At 55.0% G+C, this 22,419-nt stretch overlaps 23 non-coding genes across 23 annotated transcripts; all 23 read left to right on the top strand.

Annotated features, from left to right (window-relative positions):
- The first annotated feature begins 137 nt into the window (after positions 1 to 137).
- Positions 138 to 256, top strand: LOC126138749 (5S ribosomal RNA). Its single transcript, XR_007528302.1, has one exon. It is a non-coding gene; the product is annotated as a 5S ribosomal RNA (ribosomal RNA).
- Positions 257 to 1,104: 848 nt separating this feature from the next.
- LOC126138748 (5S ribosomal RNA) lies at positions 1,105 to 1,223 on the top strand. The gene has a single exon (XR_007528301.1). It is a non-coding gene; the product is annotated as a 5S ribosomal RNA (ribosomal RNA).
- An 848-nt stretch (positions 1,224 to 2,071) lies between these two features.
- Positions 2,072 to 2,190, top strand: LOC126138745 (5S ribosomal RNA). Its single transcript, XR_007528300.1, has one exon. It is a non-coding gene; the product is annotated as a 5S ribosomal RNA (ribosomal RNA).
- An 851-nt stretch (positions 2,191 to 3,041) lies between these two features.
- On the top strand, positions 3,042 to 3,160 carry LOC126138726 (5S ribosomal RNA). The gene has a single exon (XR_007528282.1). It is a non-coding gene; the product is annotated as a 5S ribosomal RNA (ribosomal RNA).
- An 849-nt stretch (positions 3,161 to 4,009) lies between these two features.
- Positions 4,010 to 4,128, top strand: LOC126138744 (5S ribosomal RNA). The gene has a single exon (XR_007528299.1). It is a non-coding gene; the product is annotated as a 5S ribosomal RNA (ribosomal RNA).
- An 851-nt stretch (positions 4,129 to 4,979) lies between these two features.
- Positions 4,980 to 5,098, top strand: LOC126138743 (5S ribosomal RNA). Its single transcript, XR_007528298.1, has one exon. It is a non-coding gene; the product is annotated as a 5S ribosomal RNA (ribosomal RNA).
- Positions 5,099 to 5,947: 849 nt separating this feature from the next.
- On the top strand, positions 5,948 to 6,066 carry LOC126138742 (5S ribosomal RNA). The gene has a single exon (XR_007528297.1). It is a non-coding gene; the product is annotated as a 5S ribosomal RNA (ribosomal RNA).
- Positions 6,067 to 6,912: 846 nt separating this feature from the next.
- Positions 6,913 to 7,031, top strand: LOC126138741 (5S ribosomal RNA). Its single transcript, XR_007528296.1, has one exon. It is a non-coding gene; the product is annotated as a 5S ribosomal RNA (ribosomal RNA).
- Positions 7,032 to 7,880: 849 nt separating this feature from the next.
- LOC126138740 (5S ribosomal RNA) lies at positions 7,881 to 7,999 on the top strand. Its single transcript, XR_007528295.1, has one exon. It is a non-coding gene; the product is annotated as a 5S ribosomal RNA (ribosomal RNA).
- An 846-nt stretch (positions 8,000 to 8,845) lies between these two features.
- Positions 8,846 to 8,964, top strand: LOC126138738 (5S ribosomal RNA). The gene has a single exon (XR_007528293.1). It is a non-coding gene; the product is annotated as a 5S ribosomal RNA (ribosomal RNA).
- Positions 8,965 to 9,810: 846 nt separating this feature from the next.
- LOC126138737 (5S ribosomal RNA) lies at positions 9,811 to 9,929 on the top strand. Its single transcript, XR_007528292.1, has one exon. It is a non-coding gene; the product is annotated as a 5S ribosomal RNA (ribosomal RNA).
- Positions 9,930 to 10,778: 849 nt separating this feature from the next.
- Positions 10,779 to 10,897, top strand: LOC126138736 (5S ribosomal RNA). Its single transcript, XR_007528291.1, has one exon. It is a non-coding gene; the product is annotated as a 5S ribosomal RNA (ribosomal RNA).
- An 851-nt stretch (positions 10,898 to 11,748) lies between these two features.
- Positions 11,749 to 11,867, top strand: LOC126138734 (5S ribosomal RNA). The gene has a single exon (XR_007528290.1). It is a non-coding gene; the product is annotated as a 5S ribosomal RNA (ribosomal RNA).
- Positions 11,868 to 12,716: 849 nt separating this feature from the next.
- LOC126138733 (5S ribosomal RNA) lies at positions 12,717 to 12,835 on the top strand. The gene has a single exon (XR_007528289.1). It is a non-coding gene; the product is annotated as a 5S ribosomal RNA (ribosomal RNA).
- An 848-nt stretch (positions 12,836 to 13,683) lies between these two features.
- Positions 13,684 to 13,802, top strand: LOC126138732 (5S ribosomal RNA). Its single transcript, XR_007528288.1, has one exon. It is a non-coding gene; the product is annotated as a 5S ribosomal RNA (ribosomal RNA).
- Positions 13,803 to 14,651: 849 nt separating this feature from the next.
- Positions 14,652 to 14,770, top strand: LOC126138731 (5S ribosomal RNA). The gene has a single exon (XR_007528287.1). It is a non-coding gene; the product is annotated as a 5S ribosomal RNA (ribosomal RNA).
- An 851-nt stretch (positions 14,771 to 15,621) lies between these two features.
- On the top strand, positions 15,622 to 15,740 carry LOC126138730 (5S ribosomal RNA). Its single transcript, XR_007528286.1, has one exon. It is a non-coding gene; the product is annotated as a 5S ribosomal RNA (ribosomal RNA).
- An 847-nt stretch (positions 15,741 to 16,587) lies between these two features.
- On the top strand, positions 16,588 to 16,706 carry LOC126138729 (5S ribosomal RNA). Its single transcript, XR_007528285.1, has one exon. It is a non-coding gene; the product is annotated as a 5S ribosomal RNA (ribosomal RNA).
- Positions 16,707 to 17,557: 851 nt separating this feature from the next.
- Positions 17,558 to 17,676, top strand: LOC126138728 (5S ribosomal RNA). The gene has a single exon (XR_007528284.1). It is a non-coding gene; the product is annotated as a 5S ribosomal RNA (ribosomal RNA).
- An 849-nt stretch (positions 17,677 to 18,525) lies between these two features.
- LOC126138776 (5S ribosomal RNA) lies at positions 18,526 to 18,644 on the top strand. Its single transcript, XR_007528327.1, has one exon. It is a non-coding gene; the product is annotated as a 5S ribosomal RNA (ribosomal RNA).
- Positions 18,645 to 19,496: 852 nt separating this feature from the next.
- On the top strand, positions 19,497 to 19,615 carry LOC126138764 (5S ribosomal RNA). Its single transcript, XR_007528316.1, has one exon. It is a non-coding gene; the product is annotated as a 5S ribosomal RNA (ribosomal RNA).
- Positions 19,616 to 20,464: 849 nt separating this feature from the next.
- LOC126138752 (5S ribosomal RNA) lies at positions 20,465 to 20,583 on the top strand. The gene has a single exon (XR_007528305.1). It is a non-coding gene; the product is annotated as a 5S ribosomal RNA (ribosomal RNA).
- An 851-nt stretch (positions 20,584 to 21,434) lies between these two features.
- LOC126138739 (5S ribosomal RNA) lies at positions 21,435 to 21,553 on the top strand. The gene has a single exon (XR_007528294.1). It is a non-coding gene; the product is annotated as a 5S ribosomal RNA (ribosomal RNA).
- The last annotated feature ends 866 nt before the right edge of the window (positions 21,554 to 22,419 follow it).

Below are 22,419 nucleotides of genomic sequence, written 5' to 3'. Positions count from 1 at the left end.
TGCCTCCCCGCGCCGTCCTCGAGGAACTGGCGGTTGCGGAAGGAAGCGCTTTCGTCAAATGCGGCCGAAAACTAAAATTTTGTGTGTTGGGAGAAAAGCCGAACGCGAATTCTGCCGTGCTCCTACATTAGATGAGCGCCAACGGCCATACCATGATGAATACACCGGTTCTCGTCCGATCACCGAAGTTAAGCATCATCGGGCCCGGCTAGTACTTGGATGGGTGACCGCCTGGGAAACCCGGGTGCTGTTGGCTCCCTTACTGTTTTTTTTTTTTGTTATGTCGCCAGCCCAATTTTCAAACTACCTTTCTGTTGTGACAAAGATGCTTCCTTAAGCCTTTTAAACTACTGTAATGGAACGAAAATGCAGTAATTAACTCAGTTTGAGGGAGAATGTGCTAACCAAGTTTGCCAAGAAGACTTTGAAAACGACAAAACACTACGAATCGGCAGGTGATTTCTGAAATACGTCACCGCCTATTGTTGTGTAGGTGTGTTGAGTTCCAAATTTGATTTGTAACCACGAACTTATTCCTTAGTCGTCTCGTCTCGTCTCGTCTCGTCCCGCAGACGTTTGTCGTGCTTGCGCTGTCATATGGACCACGACCCGAGCGGCAGCGAGCGGCAGTCGAGCAAAGTCGGGACAAGTCGGGACGGGGACAGGGACAGGGATAGGAATGGTGCGAATGCACTGCAAACTACGCAGACACCTGGTGTGAGGCGAGGCGAGGCGAGGCGTGGCGAGGCGAGGAAGCCCACATCGCTACCAGTGGGCCCTCCAGCACGACACTGCCACACCCCGCACAGGCCCTCCGCTGAACACCAGGGACAAGATGCGTCCTCCGCTAGTGTCGAAGGCTGCACGCGCCCAGCGAATGACAGGGGGTGCAACGAGCAGCAGTGCGTCTCACACACGCGGCGGTGCGCCCGCCAATTCGGCCGTCACTCTGCTGGGACGCCGGGCGTGCCTCCCCGCGCCGTCCTCGAGGAACTGGCGGTTGCGGAAGGAAGCGCTTTCGTCAAATGCGGCCGAAAACTAACATTTTGTGTGTTGGGAGAAAAGCCGAACGCGAATTCTGCCGTGCTCCTACATTAGATGAGCGCCAACGGCCATACCATGATGAATACACCGGTTCTCGTCCGATCACCGAAGTTAAGCATCATCGGGCCCGGCTAGTACTTGGATGGGTGACCGCCTGGGAAACCCGGGTGCTGTTGGCTCCCTTACTGTTTTTTTTTTTTGTTATGTCGCCAGCCCAATTTTCAAACTACCTTTCTGTTGTGACAAAGATGCTTCCTTAAGCCTTTTAAACTACTGTAATGGAACGAAAATGCAGTAATTAACTCAGTTTGAGGGAGAATGTGCTAACCAAGTTTGCCAAGAAGACTTTGAAAACGACAAAACACTACGAATCGGCAGGTGATTTCTGAAATACGTCACCGCCTATTGTTGTGTAGGTGTGTTGAGTTCCAAATTTGATTTGTAACCACGAACTTATTCCTTAGTCGTCTCGTCTCGTCTCGTCTCGTCCCGCAGACGTTTGTCGTGCTTGCGCTGTCATATGGACCACGACCCGAGCGGCAGCGAGCGGCAGTCGAGCAAAGTCGGGACAAGTCGGGACGGGGACAGGGACAGGGATAGGAATGGTGCGAATGCACTGCAAACTACGCAGACACCTGGTGTGAGGCGAGGCGAGGCGAGGCGTGGCGAGGCGAGGAAGCCCACATCGCTACCAGTGGGCCCTCCAGCACGACACTGCCACACCCCGCACAGGCCCTCCGCTGAACACCAGGGACAAGATGCGTCCTCCGCTAGTGTCGAAGGCTGCACGCGCCCAGCGAATGACAGGGGGTGCAACGAGCACCAGTGCGTCTCACACACACGGCGGTGCGCCCGCCAATTCGGCCGTCACTCTGCTGGGAAGCCGGGCGTGCCTCCCCGCGCCGTCCTCGAGGAACTGGCGGTTGCGGAAGGAAGCGCTTTCGTCAAATGCGGCCGAAAACTAAAATTTTGTGTGTTGGGAGAAAAGCCGAACGCGAATTCTGCCGTGCTCCTACATTAGATGAGCGCCAACGGCCATACCATGATGAATACACCGGTTCTCGTCCGATCACCGAAGTTAAGCATCATCGGGCCCGGCTAGTACTTGGATGGGTGACCGCCTGGGAAACCCGGGTGCTGTTGGCTCCCTTACTGTTTTTTTTTTGTTATGTCGCCAGCCCAATTTTCAAACTACCTTTCTGTTGTGACAAAGATGCTTCCTTATGCCTTTTAAACTACTGTAATGGAACGAAAATGCAGTAATTACCTCAGTTTGAGGGAGAATGTGCTAACCAAGTTTGCCAAGAAGACTTTGAAAACGACAAAACAGTACGAATCGGCAGGTGATTTCTGAAATACGTCACCGCCTATTGTCGTGTAGGAGTGTAGAGTTCCAAATTTGATTTGTAACCACGAATTTATTCCTTAGTCGTCTCGTCTCGTCTCGTCTCGTCTCGTCCCGCAGACGTTTGTCGTGCTTGCGCTGTCATATGGACCACGACCCGAGCGGCAGCGAGCGGCAGTCGAGCAAAGTCGGGACAAGTCGGGACGGGGACAGGGACAGGGATAGGAATGGTGCGAATGCACTGCAAACTACGCAGACACCTGGTGTGAGGCGAGGCGAGGCGAGGCGTGGCGAGGCGAGGAAGCCCACATCGCTACCAGTGGGCCCTCCAGCACGACACTGCCACACCCCGCACAGGCCCTCCGCTGAACACCAGGGACAAGATGCGTCCTCCGCTAGTGTCGAAGGCTGCACGCGCCCAGCGAATGACAGGGGGTGCAACGAGCAGCAGTGCGTCTCACACACGCGGCGGTGCGCCCGCCAATTCGGCCGTCACTCTGCTGGGACGCCGGGCGTGCCTCCCCGCGCCGTCCTCGAGGAACTGGCGGTTGCGGAAGGAAGCGCTTTCGTCAAATGCGGCCGAAAACTAACATTTTGTGTGTTGGGAGAAAAGCCGAACGCGAATTCTGCCGTGCTCCTACATTAGATGAGCGCCAACGGCCATACCATGATGAATACACCGGTTCTCGTCCGATCACCGAAGTTAAGCATCATCGGGCCCGGCTAGTACTTGGATGGGTGACCGCCTGGGAAACCCGGGTACTGTTGGCTCCCTTACTGTTTTTTTTTTTTTGTTATGTCGCCAGCCCAATTTTCAAACTACCTTTCTGTTGTGACAAAGATGCTTCCTTAAGCCTTTTAAACTACTGTAATGGAACGAAAATGCAGTAATTAACTCAGTTTGAGGGAGAATGTGCTAACCAAGTTTGCCAAGAAGACTTTGAAAACGACAAAACACTACGAATCGGCAGGTGATTTCTGAAATACGTCACCGCCTATTGTTGTGTAGGTGTGTTGAGTTCCAAATTTGATTTGTAACCACGAACTTATTCCTTAGTCGTCTCGTCTCGTCTCGTCTCGTCCCGCAGACGTTTGTCGTGCTTGCGCTGTCATATGGACCACGACCCGAGCGGCAGCGAGCGGCAGTCGAGCAAAGTCGGGACAAGTCGGGACGGGGACACGGACAGGGATAGGAATGGTGCGAATGCACTGCAAACTACGCAGACACCTGGTGTGAGGCGAGGCGAGGCGAGGCGTGGCGAGGCGAGGAAGCCCACATCGCTACCAGTGGGCCCTCCAGCACGACACTGCCACACCCCGCACAGGCCCTCCGCTGAACACCAGGGACAAGATGCGTCCTCCGCTAGTGTCGAAGGCTGCACGCGCCCAGCGAATGACAGGGGGTGCAACGAGCACCAGTGCGTCTCACACACACGGCGGTGCGCCCGCCAATTCGGCCGTCACTCTGCTGGGAAGCCGGGCGTGCCTCCCCGCGCCGTCCTCGAGGAACTGGCGGTTGCGGAAGGAAGCGCTTTCGTCAAATGCGGCCGAAAACTAAAATTTTGTGTGTTGGGAGAAAAGCCGAACGCGAATTCTGCCGTGCTCCTACATTAGATGAGCGCCAACGGCCATACCATGATGAATACACCGGTTCTCGTCCGATCACCGAAGTTAAGCATCATCGGGCCCGGCTAGTACTTGGATGGGTGACCGCCTGGGAAACCCGGGTGCTGTTGGCTCCCTTACTGTTTTTTTTTTGTTATGTCGCCAGCCCAATTTTCAAACTACCTTTCTGTTGTGACAAAGATGCTTCCTTATGCCTTTTAAACTACTGTAATGGAACGAAAATGCAGTAATTACCTCAGTTTGAGGGAGAATGTGCTAACCAAGTTTGCCAAGAAGACTTTGAAAACGACAAAACAGTACGAATCGGCAGGTGATTTCTGAAATACGTCACCGCCTATTGTCGTGTAGGAGTGTAGAGTTCCAAATTTGATTTGTAACCACGAATTTATTCCTTAGTCGTCTCGTCTCGTCTCGTCTCGTCTCGTCCCGCAGACGTTTGTCGTGCTTGCGCTGTCATATGGACCACGACCCGAGCGGCAGCGAGCGGCAGTCGAGCAAAGTCGGGACAAGTCGGGACGGGGACAGGGACAGGGATAGGAATGGTGCGAATGCACTGCAAACTACGCAGACACCTGGTGTGAGGCGAGGCGAGGCGAGGCGTGGCGAGGCGAGGAAGCCCACATCGCTACCAGTGGGCCCTCCAGCACGACACTGCCACACCCCGCACAGGCCCTCCGCTGAACACCAGGGACAAGATGCGTCCTCCGCTAGTGTCGAAGGCTGCACGCGCCCAGCGAATGACAGGGGGTGCAACGAGCAGCAGTGCGTCTCACACACGCGGCGGTGCGCCCGCCAATTCGGCCGTCACTCTGCTGGGACGCCGGGCGTGCCTCCCCGCGCCGTCCTCGAGGAACTGGCGGTTGCGGAAGGAAGCGCTTTCGTCAAATGCGGCCGAAAACTAACATTTTGTGTGTTGGGAGAAAAGCCGAACGCGAATTCTGCCGTGCTCCTACATTAGATGAGCGCCAACGGCCATACCATGATGAATACACCGGTTCTCGTCCGATCACCGAAGTTAAGCATCATCGGGCCCGGCTAGTACTTGGATGGGTGACCGCCTGGGAAACCCGGGTGCTGTTGGCTCCCTTACTGTTTTTTTTTTTTTGTTATGTCGCCAGCCCAATTTTCAAACTACCTTTCTGTTGTGACAAAGATGCTTCCTTAAGCCTTTTAAACTACTGTAATGGAACGAAAATGCAGTAATTAACTCAGTTTGAGGGAGAATGTGCTAACCAAGTTTGCCAAGAAGACTTTGAAAACGACAAAACACTACGAATCGGCAGGTGATTTCTGAAATACGTCACCGCCTATTGTTGTGTAGGTGTGTTGAGTTCCAAATTTGATTTGTAACCACGAACTTATTCCTTAGTCGTCTCGTCTCGTCTCGTCTCGTCCCGCAGACGTTTGTCGTGCTTGCGCTGTCATATGGACCACGACCCGAGCGGCAGCGAGCGGCAGTCGAGCAAAGTCGGGACAAGTCGGGACGGGGACACGGACAGGGATAGGAATGGTGCGAATGCACTGCAAACTACGCAGACACCTGGTGTGAGGCGAGGCGAGGCGAGGCGTGGCGAGGCGAGGAAGCCCACATCGCTACCAGTGGGCCCTCCAGCACGACACTGCCACACCCCGCACAGGCCCTCCGCTGAACACCAGGGACAAGATGCGTCCTCCGCTAGTGTCGAAGGCTGCACGCGCCCAGCGAATGACAGGGGGTGCAACGAGCACCAGTGCGTCTCACACACACGGCGGTGCGCCCGCCAATTCGGCCGTCACTCTGCTGGGAAGCCGGGCGTGCCTCCCCGCGCCGTCCTCGAGGAACTGGCGGTTGCGGAAGGAAGCGCTTTCGTCAAATGCGGCCGAAAACTAAAATTTTGTGTGTTGGGAGAAAAGCCGAACGCGAATTCTGCCGTGCTCCTACATTAGATGAGCGCCAACGGCCATACCATGATGAATACACCGGTTCTCGTCCGATCACCGAAGTTAAGCATCATCGGGCCCGGCTAGTACTTGGATGGGTGACCGCCTGGGAAACCCGGGTGCTGTTGGCTCCCTTACTGTTTTTTTTTTGTTATGTCGCCAGCCCAATTTTCAAACTACCTTTCTGTTGTGACAAAGATGCTTCCTTATGCCTTTTAAACTACTGTAATGGAACGAAAATGCAGTAATTACCTCAGTTTGAGGGAGAATGTGCTAACCAAGTTTGCCAAGAAGACTTTGAAAACGACAAAACAGTACGAATCGGCAGGTGATTTCTGAAATACGTCACCGCCTATTGTTGTGTAGGTGTGTTGAGTTCCAAATTTGATTTGTAACCACGAACTTATTCCTTAGTCGTCTCGTCTCGTCTCGTCTCGTCCCGCAGACGTTTGTCGTGCTTGCGCTGTCATATGGACCACGACCCGAGCGGCAGCGAGCGGCAGTCGAGCAAAGTCGGGACAAGTCGGGACGGGGACAGGGACAGGGATAGGAATGGTGCGAATGCACTGCAAACTACGCAGACACCTGGTGTGAGGCGAGGCGAGGCGAGGCGTGGCGAGGCGAGGAAGCCCACATCGCTACCAGTGGGCCCTCCAGCACGACACTGCCACACCCCGCACAGGCCCTCCGCTGAACACCAGGGACAAGATGCGTCCTCCGCTAGTGTCGAAGGCTGCACGCGCCCAGCGAATGACAGGGGGTGCAACGAGCAGCAGTGCGTCTCACACACGCGGCGGTGCGCCCGCCAATTCGGCCGTCACTCTGCTGGGACGCCGGGCGTGCCTCCCCGCGCCGTCCTCGAGGAACTGGCGGTTGCGGAAGGAAGCGCTTTCGTCAAATGCGGCCGAAAACTAACATTTTGTGTGTTGGGAGAAAAGCCGAACGCGAATTCTGCCGTGCTCCTACATTAGATGAGCGCCAACGGCCATACCATGATGAATACACCGGTTCTCGTCCGATCACCGAAGTTAAGCATCATCGGGCCCGGCTAGTACTTGGATGGGTGACCGCCTGGGAAACCCGGGTGCTGTTGGCTCCCTTACTGTTTTTTTTTTTTTGTTATGTCGCCAGCCCAATTTTCAAACTACCTTTCTGTTGTGACAAAGATGCTTCCTTAAGCCTTTTAAACTACTGTAATGGAACGAAAATGCAGTAATTAACTCAGTTTGAGGGAGAATGTGCTAACCAAGTTTGCCAAGAAGACTTTGAAAACGACAAAACACTACGAATCGGCAGGTGATTTCTGAAATACGTCACCGCCTATTGTTGTGTAGGTGTGTTGAGTTCCAAATTTGATTTGTAACCACGAACTTATTCCTTAGTCGTCTCGTCTCGTCTCGTCTCGTCCCGCAGACGTTTGTCGTGCTTGCGCTGTCATATGGACCACGACCCGAGCGGCAGCGAGCGGCAGTCGAGCAAAGTCGGGACAAGTCGGGACGGGGACACGGACAGGGATAGGAATGGTGCGAATGCACTGCAAACTACGCAGACACCTGGTGTGAGGCGAGGCGAGGCGAGGCGTGGCGAGGCGAGGAAGCCCACATCGCTACCAGTGGGCCCTCCAGCACGACACTGCCACACCCCGCACAGGCCCTCCGCTGAACACCAGGGACAAGATGCGTCCTCCGCTAGTGTCGAAGGCTGCACGCGCCCAGCGAATGACAGGGGGTGCAACGAGCACCAGTGCGTCTCACACACACGGCGGTGCGCCCGCCAATTCGGCCGTCACTCTGCTGGGAAGCCGGGCGTGCCTCCCCGCGCCGTCCTCGAGGAACTGGCGGTTGCGGAAGGAAGCGCTTTCGTCAAATGCGGCCGAAAACTAAAATTTTGTGTGTTGGGAGAAAAGCCGAACGCGAATTCTGCCGTGCTCCTACATTAGATGAGCGCCAACGGCCATACCATGATGAATACACCGGTTCTCGTCCGATCACCGAAGTTAAGCATCATCGGGCCCGGCTAGTACTTGGATGGGTGACCGCCTGGGAAACCCGGGTGCTGTTGGCTCCCTTACTGTTTTTTTTTTGTTATGTCGCCAGCCCAATTTTCAAACTACCTTTCTGTTGTGACAAAGATGCTTCCTTATGCCTTTTAAACTACTGTAATGGAACGAAAATGCAGTAATTACCTCAGTTTGAGGGAGAATGTGCTAACCAAGTTTGCCAAGAAGACTTTGAAAACGACAAAACAGTACGAATCGGCAGGTGATTTCTGAAATACGTCACCGCCTATTGTTGTGTAGGTGTGTTGAGTTCCAAATTTGATTTGTAACCACGAACTTATTCCTTAGTCGTCTCGTCTCGTCTCGTCTCGTCCCGCAGACGTTTGTCGTGCTTGCGCTGTCATATGGACCACGACCCGAGCGGCAGCGAGCGGCAGTCGAGCAAAGTCGGGACAAGTCGGGACGGGGACAGGGACAGGGATAGGAATGGTGCGAATGCACTGCAAACTACGCAGACACCTGGTGTGAGGCGAGGCGAGGCGAGGCGTGGCGAGGCGAGGAAGCCCACATCGCTACCAGTGGGCCCTCCAGCACGACACTGCCACACCCCGCACAGGCCCTCCGCTGAACACCAGGGACAAGATGCGTCCTCCGCTAGTGTCGAAGGCTGCACGCGCCCAGCGAATGACAGGGGGTGCAACGAGCAGCAGTGCGTCTCACACACGCGGCGGTGCGCCCGCCAATTCGGCCGTCACTCTGCTGGGACGCCGGGCGTGCCTCCCCGCGCCGTCCTCGAGGAACTGGCGGTTGCGGAAGGAAGCGCTTTCGTCAAATGCGGCCGAAAACTAAAATTTTGTGTGTTGGGAGAAAAGCCGAACGCGAATTCTGCCGTGCTCCTACATTAGATGAGCGCCAACGGCCATACCATGATGAATACACCGGTTCTCGTCCGATCACCGAAGTTAAGCATCATCGGGCCCGGCTAGTACTTGGATGGGTGACCGCCTGGGAAACCCGGGTGCTGTTGGCTCCCTTACTGTTTTTTTTTTGTTATGTCGCCAGCCCAATTTTCAAACTACCTTTCTGTTGTGACAAAGATGCTTCCTTATGCCTTTTAAACTACTGTAATGGAACGAAAATGCAGTAATTACCTCAGTTTGAGGGAGAATGTGCTAACCAAGTTTGCCAAGAAGACTTTGAAAACGACAAAACAGTACGAATCGGCAGGTGATTTCTGAAATACGTCACCGCCTATTGTTGTGTAGGTGTGTTGAGTTCCAAATTTGATTTGTAACCACGAACTTATTCCTTAGTCGTCTCGTCTCGTCTCGTCTCGTCCCGCAGACGTTTGTCGTGCTTGCGCTGTCATATGGACCACGACCCGAGCGGCAGCGAGCGGCAGTCGAGCAAAGTCGGGACAAGTCGGGACGGGGACAGGGACAGGGATAGGAATGGTGCGAATGCACTGCAAACTACGCAGACACCTGGTGTGAGGCGAGGCGAGGCGAGGCGTGGCGAGGCGAGGAAGCCCACATCGCTACCAGTGGGCCCTCCAGCACGACACTGCCACACCCCGCACAGGCCCTCCGCTGAACACCAGGGACAAGATGCGTCCTCCGCTAGTGTCGAAGGCTGCACGCGCCCAGCGAATGACAGGGGGTGCAACGAGCAGCAGTGCGTCTCACACACGCGGCGGTGCGCCCGCCAATTCGGCCGTCACTCTGCTGGGACGCCGGGCGTGCCTCCCCGCGCCGTCCTCGAGGAACTGGCGGTTGCGGAAGGAAGCGCTTTCGTCAAATGCGGCCGAAAACTAACATTTTGTGTGTTGGGAGAAAAGCCGAACGCGAATTCTGCCGTGCTCCTACATTAGATGAGCGCCAACGGCCATACCATGATGAATACACCGGTTCTCGTCCGATCACCGAAGTTAAGCATCATCGGGCCCGGCTAGTACTTGGATGGGTGACCGCCTGGGAAACCCGGGTGCTGTTGGCTCCCTTACTGTTTTTTTTTTTTTGTTATGTCGCCAGCCCAATTTTCAAACTACCTTTCTGTTGTGACAAAGATGCTTCCTTAAGCCTTTTAAACTACTGTAATGGAACGAAAATGCAGTAATTAACTCAGTTTGAGGGAGAATGTGCTAACCAAGTTTGCCAAGAAGACTTTGAAAACGACAAAACACTACGAATCGGCAGGTGATTTCTGAAATACGTCACCGCCTATTGTTGTGTAGGTGTGTTGAGTTCCAAATTTGATTTGTAACCACGAACTTATTCCTTAGTCGTCTCGTCTCGTCTCGTCTCGTCCCGCAGACGTTTGTCGTGCTTGCGCTGTCATATGGACCACGACCCGAGCGGCAGCGAGCGGCAGTCGAGCAAAGTCGGGACAAGTCGGGACGGGGACAGGGACAGGGATAGGAATGGTGCGAATGCACTGCAAACTACGCAGACACCTGGTGTGAGGCGAGGCGAGGCGAGGCGTGGCGAGGCGAGGAAGCCCACATCGCTACCAGTGGGCCCTCCAGCACGACACTGCCACACCCCGCACAGGCCCTCCGCTGAACACCAGGGACAAGATGCGTCCTCCGCTAGTGTCGAAGGCTGCACGCGCCCAGCGAATGACAGGGGGTGCAACGAGCACCAGTGCGTCTCACACACACGGCGGTGCGCCCGCCAATTCGGCCGTCACTCTGCTGGGAAGCCGGGCGTGCCTCCCCGCGCCGTCCTCGAGGAACTGGCGGTTGCGGAAGGAAGCGCTTTCGTCAAATGCGGCCGAAAACTAAAATTTTGTGTGTTGGGAGAAAAGCCGAACGCGAATTCTGCCGTGCTCCTACATTAGATGAGCGCCAACGGCCATACCATGATGAATACACCGGTTCTCGTCCGATCACCGAAGTTAAGCATCATCGGGCCCGGCTAGTACTTGGATGGGTGACCGCCTGGGAAACCCGGGTGCTGTTGGCTCCCTTACTGTTTTTTTTTTGTTATGTCGCCAGCCCAATTTTCAAACTACCTTTCTGTTGTGACAAAGATGCTTCCTTATGCCTTTTAAACTACTGTAATGGAACGAAAATGCAGTAATTACCTCAGTTTGAGGGAGAATGTGCTAACCAAGTTTGCCAAGAAGACTTTGAAAACGACAAAACAGTACGAATCGGCAGGTGATTTCTGAAATACGTCACCGCCTATTGTCGTGTAGGAGTGTAGAGTTCCAAATTTGATTTGTAACCACGAATTTATTCCTTAGTCGTCTCGTCTCGTCTCGTCTCGTCTCGTCCCGCAGACGTTTGTCGTGCTTGCGCTGTCATATGGACCACGACCCGAGCGGCAGCGAGCGGCAGTCGAGCAAAGTCGGGACAAGTCGGGACGGGGACAGGGACAGGGATAGGAATGGTGCGAATGCACTGCAAACTACGCAGACACCTGGTGTGAGGCGAGGCGAGGCGAGGCGTGGCGAGGCGAGGAAGCCCACATCGCTACCAGTGGGCCCTCCAGCACGACACTGCCACACCCCGCACAGGCCCTCCGCTGAACACCAGGGACAAGATGCGTCCTCCGCTAGTGTCGAAGGCTGCACGCGCCCAGCGAATGACAGGGGGTGCAACGAGCAGCAGTGCGTCTCACACACGCGGCGGTGCGCCCGCCAATTCGGCCGTCACTCTGCTGGGACGCCGGGCGTGCCTCCCCGCGCCGTCCTCGAGGAACTGGCGGTTGCGGAAGGAAGCGCTTTCGTCAAATGCGGCCGAAAACTAACATTTTGTGTGTTGGGAGAAAAGCCGAACGCGAATTCTGCCGTGCTCCTACATTAGATGAGCGCCAACGGCCATACCATGATGAATACACCGGTTCTCGTCCGATCACCGAAGTTAAGCATCATCGGGCCCGGCTAGTACTTGGATGGGTGACCGCCTGGGAAACCCGGGTGCTGTTGGCTCCCTTACTGTTTTTTTTTTTTTGTTATGTCGCCAGCCCAATTTTCAAACTACCTTTCTGTTGTGACAAAGATGCTTCCTTAAGCCTTTTAAACTACTGTAATGGAACGAAAATGCAGTAATTAACTCAGTTTGAGGGAGAATGTGCTAACCAAGTTTGCCAAGAAGACTTTGAAAACGACAAAACACTACGAATCGGCAGGTGATTTCTGAAATACGTCACCGCCTATTGTTGTGTAGGTGTGTTGAGTTCCAAATTTGATTTGTAACCACGAACTTATTCCTTAGTCGTCTCGTCTCGTCTCGTCTCGTCCCGCAGACGTTTGTCGTGCTTGCGCTGTCATATGGACCACGACCCGAGCGGCAGCGAGCGGCAGTCGAGCAAAGTCGGGACAAGTCGGGACGGGGACACGGACAGGGATAGGAATGGTGCGAATGCACTGCAAACTACGCAGACACCTGGTGTGAGGCGAGGCGAGGCGAGGCGTGGCGAGGCGAGGAAGCCCACATCGCTACCAGTGGGCCCTCCAGCACGACACTGCCACACCCCGCACAGGCCCTCCGCTGAACACCAGGGACAAGATGCGTCCTCCGCTAGTGTCGAAGGCTGCACGCGCCCAGCGAATGACAGGGGGTGCAACGAGCACCAGTGCGTCTCACACACACGGCGGTGCGCCCGCCAATTCGGCCGTCACTCTGCTGGGAAGCCGGGCGTGCCTCCCCGCGCCGTCCTCGAGGAACTGGCGGTTGCGGAAGGAAGCGCTTTCGTCAAATGCGGCCGAAAACTAAAATTTTGTGTGTTGGGAGAAAAGCCGAACGCGAATTCTGCCGTGCTCCTACATTAGATGAGCGCCAACGGCCATACCATGATGAATACACCGGTTCTCGTCCGATCACCGAAGTTAAGCATCATCGGGCCCGGCTAGTACTTGGATGGGTGACCGCCTGGGAAACCCGGGTGCTGTTGGCTCCCTTACTGTTTTTTTTTTTTGTTATGTCGCCAGCCCAATTTTCAAACTACCTTTCTGTTGTGACAAAGATGCTTCCTTAAGCCTTTTAAACTACTGTAATGGAACGAAAATGCAGTAATTAACTCAGTTTGAGGGAGAATGTGCTAACCAAGTTTGCCAAGAAGACTTTGAAAACGACAAAACACTACGAATCGGCAGGTGATTTCTGAAATACGTCACCGCCTATTGTTGTGTAGGTGTGTTGAGTTCCAAATTTGATTTGTAACCACGAACTTATTCCTTAGTCGTCTCGTCTCGTCTCGTCTCGTCCCGCAGACGTTTGTCGTGCTTGCGCTGTCATATGGACCACGACCCGAGCGGCAGCGAGCGGCAGTCGAGCAAAGTCGGGACAAGTCGGGACGGGGACAGGGACAGGGATAGGAATGGTGCGAATGCACTGCAAACTACGCAGACACCTGGTGTGAGGCGAGGCGAGGCGAGGCGTGGCGAGGCGAGGAAGCCCACATCGCTACCAGTGGGCCCTCCAGCACGACACTGCCACACCCCGCACAGGCCCTCCGCTGAACACCAGGGACAAGATGCGTCCTCCGCTAGTGTCGAAGGCTGCACGCGCCCAGCGAATGACAGGGGGTGCAACGAGCAGCAGTGCGTCTCACACACGCGGCGGTGCGCCCGCCAATTCGGCCGTCACTCTGCTGGGACGCCGGGCGTGCCTCCCCGCGCCGTCCTCGAGGAACTGGCGGTTGCGGAAGGAAGCGCTTTCGTCAAATGCGGCCGAAAACTAACATTTTGTGTGTTGGGAGAAAAGCCGAACGCGAATTCTGCCGTGCTCCTACATTAGATGAGCGCCAACGGCCATACCATGATGAATACACCGGTTCTCGTCCGATCACCGAAGTTAAGCATCATCGGGCCCGGCTAGTACTTGGATGGGTGACCGCCTGGGAAACCCGGGTGCTGTTGGCTCCCTTACTGTTTTTTTTTTTTTGTTATGTCGCCAGCCCAATTTTCAAACTACCTTTCTGTTGTGACAAAGATGCTTCCTTAAGCCTTTTAAACTACTGTAATGGAACGAAAATGCAGTAATTAACTCAGTTTGAGGGAGAATGTGCTAACCAAGTTTGCCAAGAAGACTTTGAAAACGACAAAACACTACGAATCGGCAGGTGATTTCTGAAATACGTCACCGCCTATTGTTGTGTAGGTGTGTTGAGTTCCAAATTTGATTTGTAACCACGAACTTATTCCTTAGTCGTCTCGTCTCGTCTCGTCTCGTCCCGCAGACGTTTGTCGTGCTTGCGCTGTCATATGGACCACGACCCGAGCGGCAGCGAGCGGCAGTCGAGCAAAGTCGGGACAAGTCGGGACGGGGACAGGGACAGGGATAGGAATGGTGCGAATGCACTGCAAACTACGCAGACACCTGGTGTGAGGCGAGGCGAGGCGAGGCGTGGCGAGGCGAGGAAGCCCACATCGCTACCAGTGGGCCCTCCAGCACGACACTGCCACACCCCGCACAGGCCCTCCGCTGAACACCAGGGACAAGATGCGTCCTCCGCTAGTGTCGAAGGCTGCACGCGCCCAGCGAATGACAGGGGGTGCAACGAGCACCAGTGCGTCTCACACACACGGCGGTGCGCCCGCCAATTCGGCCGTCACTCTGCTGGGAAGCCGGGCGTGCCTCCCCGCGCCGTCCTCGAGGAACTGGCGGTTGCGGAAGGAAGCGCTTTCGTCAAATGCGGCCGAAAACTAAAATTTTGTGTGTTGGGAGAAAAGCCGAACGCGAATTCTGCCGTGCTCCTACATTAGATGAGCGCCAACGGCCATACCATGATGAATACACCGGTTCTCGTCCGATCACCGAAGTTAAGCATCATCGGGCCCGGCTAGTACTTGGATGGGTGACCGCCTGGGAAACCCGGGTGCTGTTGGCTCCCTTACTGTTTTTTTTTTGTTATGTCGCCAGCCCAATTTTCAAACTACCTTTCTGTTGTGACAAAGATGCTTCCTTATGCCTTTTAAACTACTGTAATGGAACGAAAATGCAGTAATTACCTCAGTTTGAGGGAGAATGTGCTAACCAAGTTTGCCAAGAAGACTTTGAAAACGACAAAACAGTACGAATCGGCAGGTGATTTCTGAAATACGTCACCGCCTATTGTCGTGTAGGAGTGTAGAGTTCCAAATTTGATTTGTAACCACGAATTTATTCCTTAGTCGTCTCGTCTCGTCTCGTCTCGTCTCGTCCCGCAGACGTTTGTCGTGCTTGCGCTGTCATATGGACCACGACCCGAGCGGCAGCGAGCGGCAGTCGAGCAAAGTCGGGACAAGTCGGGACGGGGACAGGGACAGGGATAGGAATGGTGCGAATGCACTGCAAACTACGCAGACACCTGGTGTGAGGCGAGGCGAGGCGAGGCGTGGCGAGGCGAGGAAGCCCACATCGCTACCAGTGGGCCCTCCAGCACGACACTGCCACACCCCGCACAGGCCCTCCGCTGAACACCAGGGACAAGATGCGTCCTCCGCTAGTGTCGAAGGCTGCACGCGCCCAGCGAATGACAGGGGGTGCAACGAGCAGCAGTGCGTCTCACACACGCGGCGGTGCGCCCGCCAATTCGGCCGTCACTCTGCTGGGACGCCGGGCGTGCCTCCCCGCGCCGTCCTCGAGGAACTGGCGGTTGCGGAAGGAAGCGCTTTCGTCAAATGCGGCCGAAAACTAACATTTTGTGTGTTGGGAGAAAAGCCGAACGCGAATTCTGCCGTGCTCCTACATTAGATGAGCGCCAACGGCCATACCATGATGAATACACCGGTTCTCGTCCGATCACCGAAGTTAAGCATCATCGGGCCCGGCTAGTACTTGGATGGGTGACCGCCTGGGAAACCCGGGTGCTGTTGGCTCCCTTACTGTTTTTTTTTTTGTTATGTCGCCAGCCCAATTTTCAAACTACCTTTCTGTTGTGACAAAGATGCTTCCTTAAGCCTTTTAAACTACTGTAATGGAACGAAAATGCAGTAATTAACTCAGTTTGAGGGAGAATGTGCTAACCAAGTTTGCCAAGAAGACTTTGAAAACGACAAAACACTACGAATCGGCAGGTGATTTCTGAAATACGTCACCGCCTATTGTTGTGTAGGTGTGTTGAGTTCCAAATTTGATTTGTAACCACGAACTTATTCCTTAGTCGTCTCGTCTCGTCTCGTCTCGTCCCGCAGACGTTTGTCGTGCTTGCGCTGTCATATGGACCACGACCCGAGCGGCAGCGAGCGGCAGTCGAGCAAAGTCGGGACAAGTCGGGACGGGGACAGGGACAGGGATAGGAATGGTGCGAATGCACTGCAAACTACGCAGACACCTGGTGTGAGGCGAGGCGAGGCGAGGCGTGGCGAGGCGAGGAAGCCCACATCGCTACCAGTGGGCCCTCCAGCACGACACTGCCACACCCCGCACAGGCCCTCCGCTGAACACCAGGGACAAGATGCGTCCTCCGCTAGTGTCGAAGGCTGCACGCGCCCAGCGAATGACAGGGGGTGCAACGAGCACCAGTGCGTCTCACACACACGGCGGTGCGCCCGCCAATTCGGCCGTCACTCTGCTGGGAAGCCGGGCGTGCCTCCCCGCGCCGTCCTCGAGGAACTGGCGGTTGCGGAAGGAAGCGCTTTCGTCAAATGCGGCCGAAAACTAAAATTTTGTGTGTTGGGAGAAAAGCCGAACGCGAATTCTGCCGTGCTCCTACATTAGATGAGCGCCAACGGCCATACCATGATGAATACACCGGTTCTCGTCCGATCACCGAAGTTAAGCATCATCGGGCCCGGCTAGTACTTGGATGGGTGACCGCCTGGGAAACCCGGGTGCTGTTGGCTCCCTTACTGTTTTTTTTTTGTTATGTCGCCAGCCCAATTTTCAAACTACCTTTCTGTTGTGACAAAGATGCTTCCTTATGCCTTTTAAACTACTGTAATGGAACGAAAATGCAGTAATTACCTCAGTTTGAGGGAGAATGTGCTAACCAAGTTTGCCAAGAAGACTTTGAAAACGACAAAACAGTACGAATCGGCAGGTGATTTCTGAAATACGTCACCGCCTATTGTCGTGTAGGAGTGTAGAGTTCCAAATTTGATTTGTAACCACGAATTTATTCCTTAGTCGTCTCGTCTCGTCTCGTCTCGTCTCGTCCCGCAGACGTTTGTCGTGCTTGCGCTGTCATATGGACCACGACCCGAGCGGCAGCGAGCGGCAGTCGAGCAAAGTCGGGACAAGTCGGGACGGGGACAGGGACAGGGATAGGAATGGTGCGAATGCACTGCAAACTACGCAGACACCTGGTGTGAGGCGAGGCGAGGCGAGGCGTGGCGAGGCGAGGAAGCCCACATCGCTACCAGTGGGCCCTCCAGCACGACACTGCCACACCCCGCACAGGCCCTCCGCTGAACACCAGGGACAAGATGCGTCCTCCGCTAGTGTCGAAGGCTGCACGCGCCCAGCGAATGACAGGGGGTGCAACGAGCAGCAGTGCGTCTCACACACGCGGCGGTGCGCCCGCCAATTCGGCCGTCACTCTGCTGGGACGCCGGGCGTGCCTCCCCGCGCCGTCCTCGAGGAACTGGCGGTTGCGGAAGGAAGCGCTTTCGTCAAATGCGGCCGAAAACTAACATTTTGTGTGTTGGGAGAAAAGCCGAACGCGAATTCTGCCGTGCTCCTACATTAGATGAGCGCCAACGGCCATACCATGATGAATACACCGGTTCTCGTCCGATCACCGAAGTTAAGCATCATCGGGCCCGGCTAGTACTTGGATGGGTGACCGCCTGGGAAACCCGGGTGCTGTTGGCTCCCTTACTGTTTTTTTTTTTTTGTTATGTCGTCAGCCCAATTTTCAAACTACCTTTCTGTTGTGACAAAGATGCTTCCTTAAGCCTTTTAAACTACTGTAATGGAACGAAAATGCAGTAATTAACTCAGTTTGAGGGAGAATGTGCTAACCAAGTTTGCCAAGAAGACTTTGAAAACGACAAAACAGTACGAATCGGCAGGTGATTTCTGAAATACGTCACCGCCTATTGTTGTGTAGGTGTGTTGAGTTCCAAATTTGATTTGTAACCACGAACTTATTCCTTAGTCGTCTCGTCTCGTCTCGTCTCGTCCCGCAGACGTTTGTCGTGCTTGCGCTGTCATATGGACCACGACCCGAGCGGCAGCGAGCGGCAGTCGAGCAAAGTCGGGACAAGTCGGGACGGGGACAGGGACAGGGATAGGAATGGTGCGAATGCACTGCAAACTACGCAGACACCTGGTGTGAGGCGAGGCGAGGCGAGGCGTGGCGAGGCGAGGAAGCCCACATCGCTACCAGTGGGCCCTCCAGCACGACACTGCCACACCCCGCACAGGCCCTCCGCTGAACACCAGGGACAAGATGCGTCCTCCGCTAGTGTCGAAGGCTGCACGCGCCCAGCGAATGACAGGGGGTGCAACGAGCACCAGTGCGTCTCACACACACGGCGGTGCGCCCGCCAATTCGGCCGTCACTCTGCTGGGAAGCCGGGCGTGCCTCCCCGCGCCGTCCTCGAGGAACTGGCGGTTGCGGAAGGAAGCGCTTTCGTCAAATGCGGCCGAAAACTAAAATTTTGTGTGTTGGGAGAAAAGCCGAACGCGAATTCTGCCGTGCTCCTACATTAGATGAGCGCCAACGGCCATACCATGATGAATACACCGGTTCTCGTCCGATCACCGAAGTTAAGCATCATCGGGCCCGGCTAGTACTTGGATGGGTGACCGCCTGGGAAACCCGGGTGCTGTTGGCTCCCTTACTGTTTTTTTTTTGTTATGTCGCCAGCCCAATTTTCAAACTACCTTTCTGTTGTGACAAAGATGCTTCCTTATGCCTTTTAAACTACTGTAATGGAACGAAAATGCAGTAATTACCTCAGTTTGAGGGAGAATGTGCTAACCAAGTTTGCCAAGAAGACTTTGAAAACGACAAAACAGTACGAATCGGCAGGTGATTTCTGAAATACGTCACCGCCTATTGTCGTGTAGGAGTGTAGAGTTCCAAATTTGATTTGTAACCACGAATTTATTCCTTAGTCGTCTCGTCTCGTCTCGTCTCGTCTCGTCCCGCAGACGTTTGTCGTGCTTGCGCTGTCATATGGACCACGACCCGAGCGGCAGCGAGCGGCAGTCGAGCAAAGTCGGGACAAGTCGGGACGGGGACAGGGACAGGGATAGGAATGGTGCGAATGCACTGCAAACTACGCAGACACCTGGTGTGAGGCGAGGCGAGGCGAAGCGTGGCGAGGCGAGGAAGCCCACATCGCTACCAGTGGACCCTCCAGCACGACACTGCCACACCCCGCACAGGCCCTCCGCTGAACACCAGGGACAAGATGCGTCCTCCGCTAGTGTCGAAGGGCTGCACGCGCCCAGCGAATGACAGGGGGTGCAACGAGCAGCAGTGCGTCTCACACACGCGGCGGTGCGCCCGCCAATTCGGCCGTCACTCTGCTGGGACGCCGGGCGTGCCTCCCCGCGCCGTCCTCGAGGAACTGGCGGTTGCGGAAGGAAGCGCTTTCGTCAAATGCGGCCGAAAACTAACATTTTGTGTGTTGGGAGAAAAGCCGAACGCGAATTCTGCCGTGCTCCTACATTAGATGAGCGCCAACGGCCATACCATGATGAATACACCGGTTCTCGTCCGATCACCGAAGTTAAGCATCATCGGGCCCGGCTAGTACTTGGATGGGTGACCGCCTGGGAAACCCGGGTGCTGTTGGCTCCCTTACTGTTTTTTTTTTTTTGTTATGTCGCCAGCCCAATTTTCAAACTACCTTTCTGTTGTGACAAAGATGCTTCCTTAAGCCTTTTAAACTACTGTAATGGAACGAAAATGCAGTAATTAACTCAGTTTGAGGGAGAATGTGCTAACCAAGTTTGCCAAGAAGACTTTGAAAACGACAAAACACTACGAATCGGCAGGTGATTTCTGAAATACGTCACCGCCTATTGTTGTGTAGGTGTGTTGAGTTCCAAATTTGATTTGTAACCACGAACTTATTCCTTAGTCGTCTCGTCTCGTCTCGTCTCGTCCCGCAGACGTTTGTCGTGCTTGCGCTGTCATATGGACCACGACCCGAGCGGCAGCGAGCGGCAGTCGAGCAAAGTCGGGACAAGTCGGGACGGGGACAGGGACAGGGATAGGAATGGTGCGAATGCACTGCAAACTACGCAGACACCTGGTGTGAGGCGAGGCGAGGCGAGGCGTGGCGAGGCGAGGAAGCCCACATCGCTACCAGTGGGCCCTCCAGCACGACACTGCCACACCCCGCACAGGCCCTCCGCTGAACACCAGGGACAAGATGCGTCCTCCGCTAGTGTCGAAGGCTGCACGCGCCCAGCGAATGACAGGGGGTGCAACGAGCACCAGTGCGTCTCACACACACGGCGGTGCGCCCGCCAATTCGGCCGTCACTCTACTGGGAAGCCGGGCGTGCCTCCCCGCGCCGTCCTCGAGGAACTGGCGGTTGCGGAAGGAAGCGCTTTCGTCAAATGCGGCCGAAAACTAAAATTTTGTGTGTTGGGAGAAAAGCCGAACGCGAATTCTGCCGTGCTCCTACATTAGATGAGCGCCAACGGCCATACCATGATGAATACACCGGTTCTCGTCCGATCACCGAAGTTAAGCATCATCGGGCCCGGCTAGTACTTGGATGGGTGACCGCCTGGGAAACCCGGGTGCTGTTGGCTCCCTTACTGTTTTTTTTTTGTTATGTCGCCAGCCCAATTTTCAAACTACCTTTCTGTTGTGACAAAGATGCTTCCTTATGCCTTTTAAACTACTGTAATGGAACGAAAATGCAGTAATTACCTCAGTTTGAGGGAGAATGTGCTAACCAAGTTTGCCAAGAAGACTTTGAAAACGACAAAACAGTACGAATCGGCAGGTGATTTCTGAAATACGTCACCGCCTATTGTCGTGTAGGAGTGTAGAGTTCCAAATTTGATTTGTAACCACGAATTTATTCCTTAGTCGTCTCGTCTCGTCTCGTCTCGTCTCGTCCCGCAGACGTTTGTCGTGCTTGCGCTGTCATATGGACCACGACCCGAGCGGCAGCGAGCGGCAGTCGAGCAAAGTCGGGACAAGTCGGGACGGGGACAGGGACAGGGATAGGAATGGTGCGAATGCACTGCAAACTACGCAGACACCTGGTGTGAGGCGAGGCGAGGCGAGGCGTGGCGAGGCGAGGAAGCCCACATCGCTACCAGTGGGCCCTCCAGCACGACACTGCCACACCCCGCACAGGCCCTCCGCTGAACACCAGGGACAAGATGCGTCCTCCGCTAGTGTCGAAGGCTGCACGCGCCCAGCGAATGACAGGGGGTGCAACGAGCAGCAGTGCGTCTCACACACGCGGCGGTGCGCCCGCCAATTCGGCCGTCACTCTGCTGGGACGCCGGGCGTGCCTCCCCGCGCCGTCCTCGAGGAACTGGCGGTTGCGGAAGGAAGCGCTTTCGTCAAATGCGGCCGAAAACTAACATTTTGTGTGTTGGGAGAAAAGCCGAACGCGAATTCTGCCGTGCTCCTACATTAGATGAGCGCCAACGGCCATACCATGATGAATACACCGGTTCTCGTCCGATCACCGAAGTTAAGCATCATCGGGCCCGGCTAGTACTTGGATGGGTGACCGCCTGGGAAACCCGGGTGCTGTTGGCTCCCTTACTGTTTTTTTTTTTTTTGTTATGTCGCCAGCCCAATTTTCAAACTACCTTTCTGTTGTGACAAAGATGCTTCCTTAAGCCTTTTAAACTACTGTAATGGAACGAAAATGCAGTAATTAACTCAGTTTGAGGGAGAATGTGCTAACCAAGTTTGCCAAGAAGACTTTGAAAACGACAAAACACTACGAATCGGCAGGTGATTTCTGAAATACGTCACCGCCTATTGTTGTGTAGGTGTGTTGAGTTCCAAATTTGATTTGTAACCACGAACTTATTCCTTAGTCGTCTCGTCTCGTCTCGTCTCGTCCCGCAGACGTTTGTCGTGCTTGCGCTGTCATATGGACCACGACCCGAGCGGCAGCGAGCGGCAGTCGAGCAAAGTCGGGACAAGTCGGGACGGGGACAGGGACAGGGATAGGAATGGTGCGAATGCACTGCAAACTACGCAGACACCTGGTGTGAGGCGAGGCGAGGCGAGGCGTGGCGAGGCGAGGAAGCCCACATCGCTACCAGTGGGCCCTCCAGCACGACACTGCCACACCCCGCACAGGCCCTCCGCTGAACACCAGGGACAAGATGCGTCCTCCGCTAGTGTCGAAGGCTGCACGCGCCCAGCGAATGACAGGGGGTGCAACGAGCACCAGTGCGTCTCACACACACGGCGGTGCGCCCGCCAATTCGGCCGTCACTCTACTGGGAAGCCGGGCGTGCCTCCCCGCGCCGTCCTCGAGGAACTGGCGGTTGCGGAAGGAAGCGCTTTCGTCAAATGCGGCCGAAAACTAAAATTTTGTGTGTTGGGAGAAAAGCCGAACGCGAATTCTGCCGTGCTCCTACATTAGATGAGCGCCAACGGCCATACCA

Source organism: Schistocerca cancellata, unplaced genomic scaffold (assembly GCF_023864275.1).
Source record: "Schistocerca cancellata isolate TAMUIC-IGC-003103 unplaced genomic scaffold, iqSchCanc2.1 HiC_scaffold_669, whole genome shotgun sequence".
Taxonomy (NCBI): Eukaryota; Metazoa; Arthropoda; class Insecta; order Orthoptera; family Acrididae; genus Schistocerca; species Schistocerca cancellata.
This window is presented reverse-complemented; position numbering and strand designations above follow the sequence as displayed.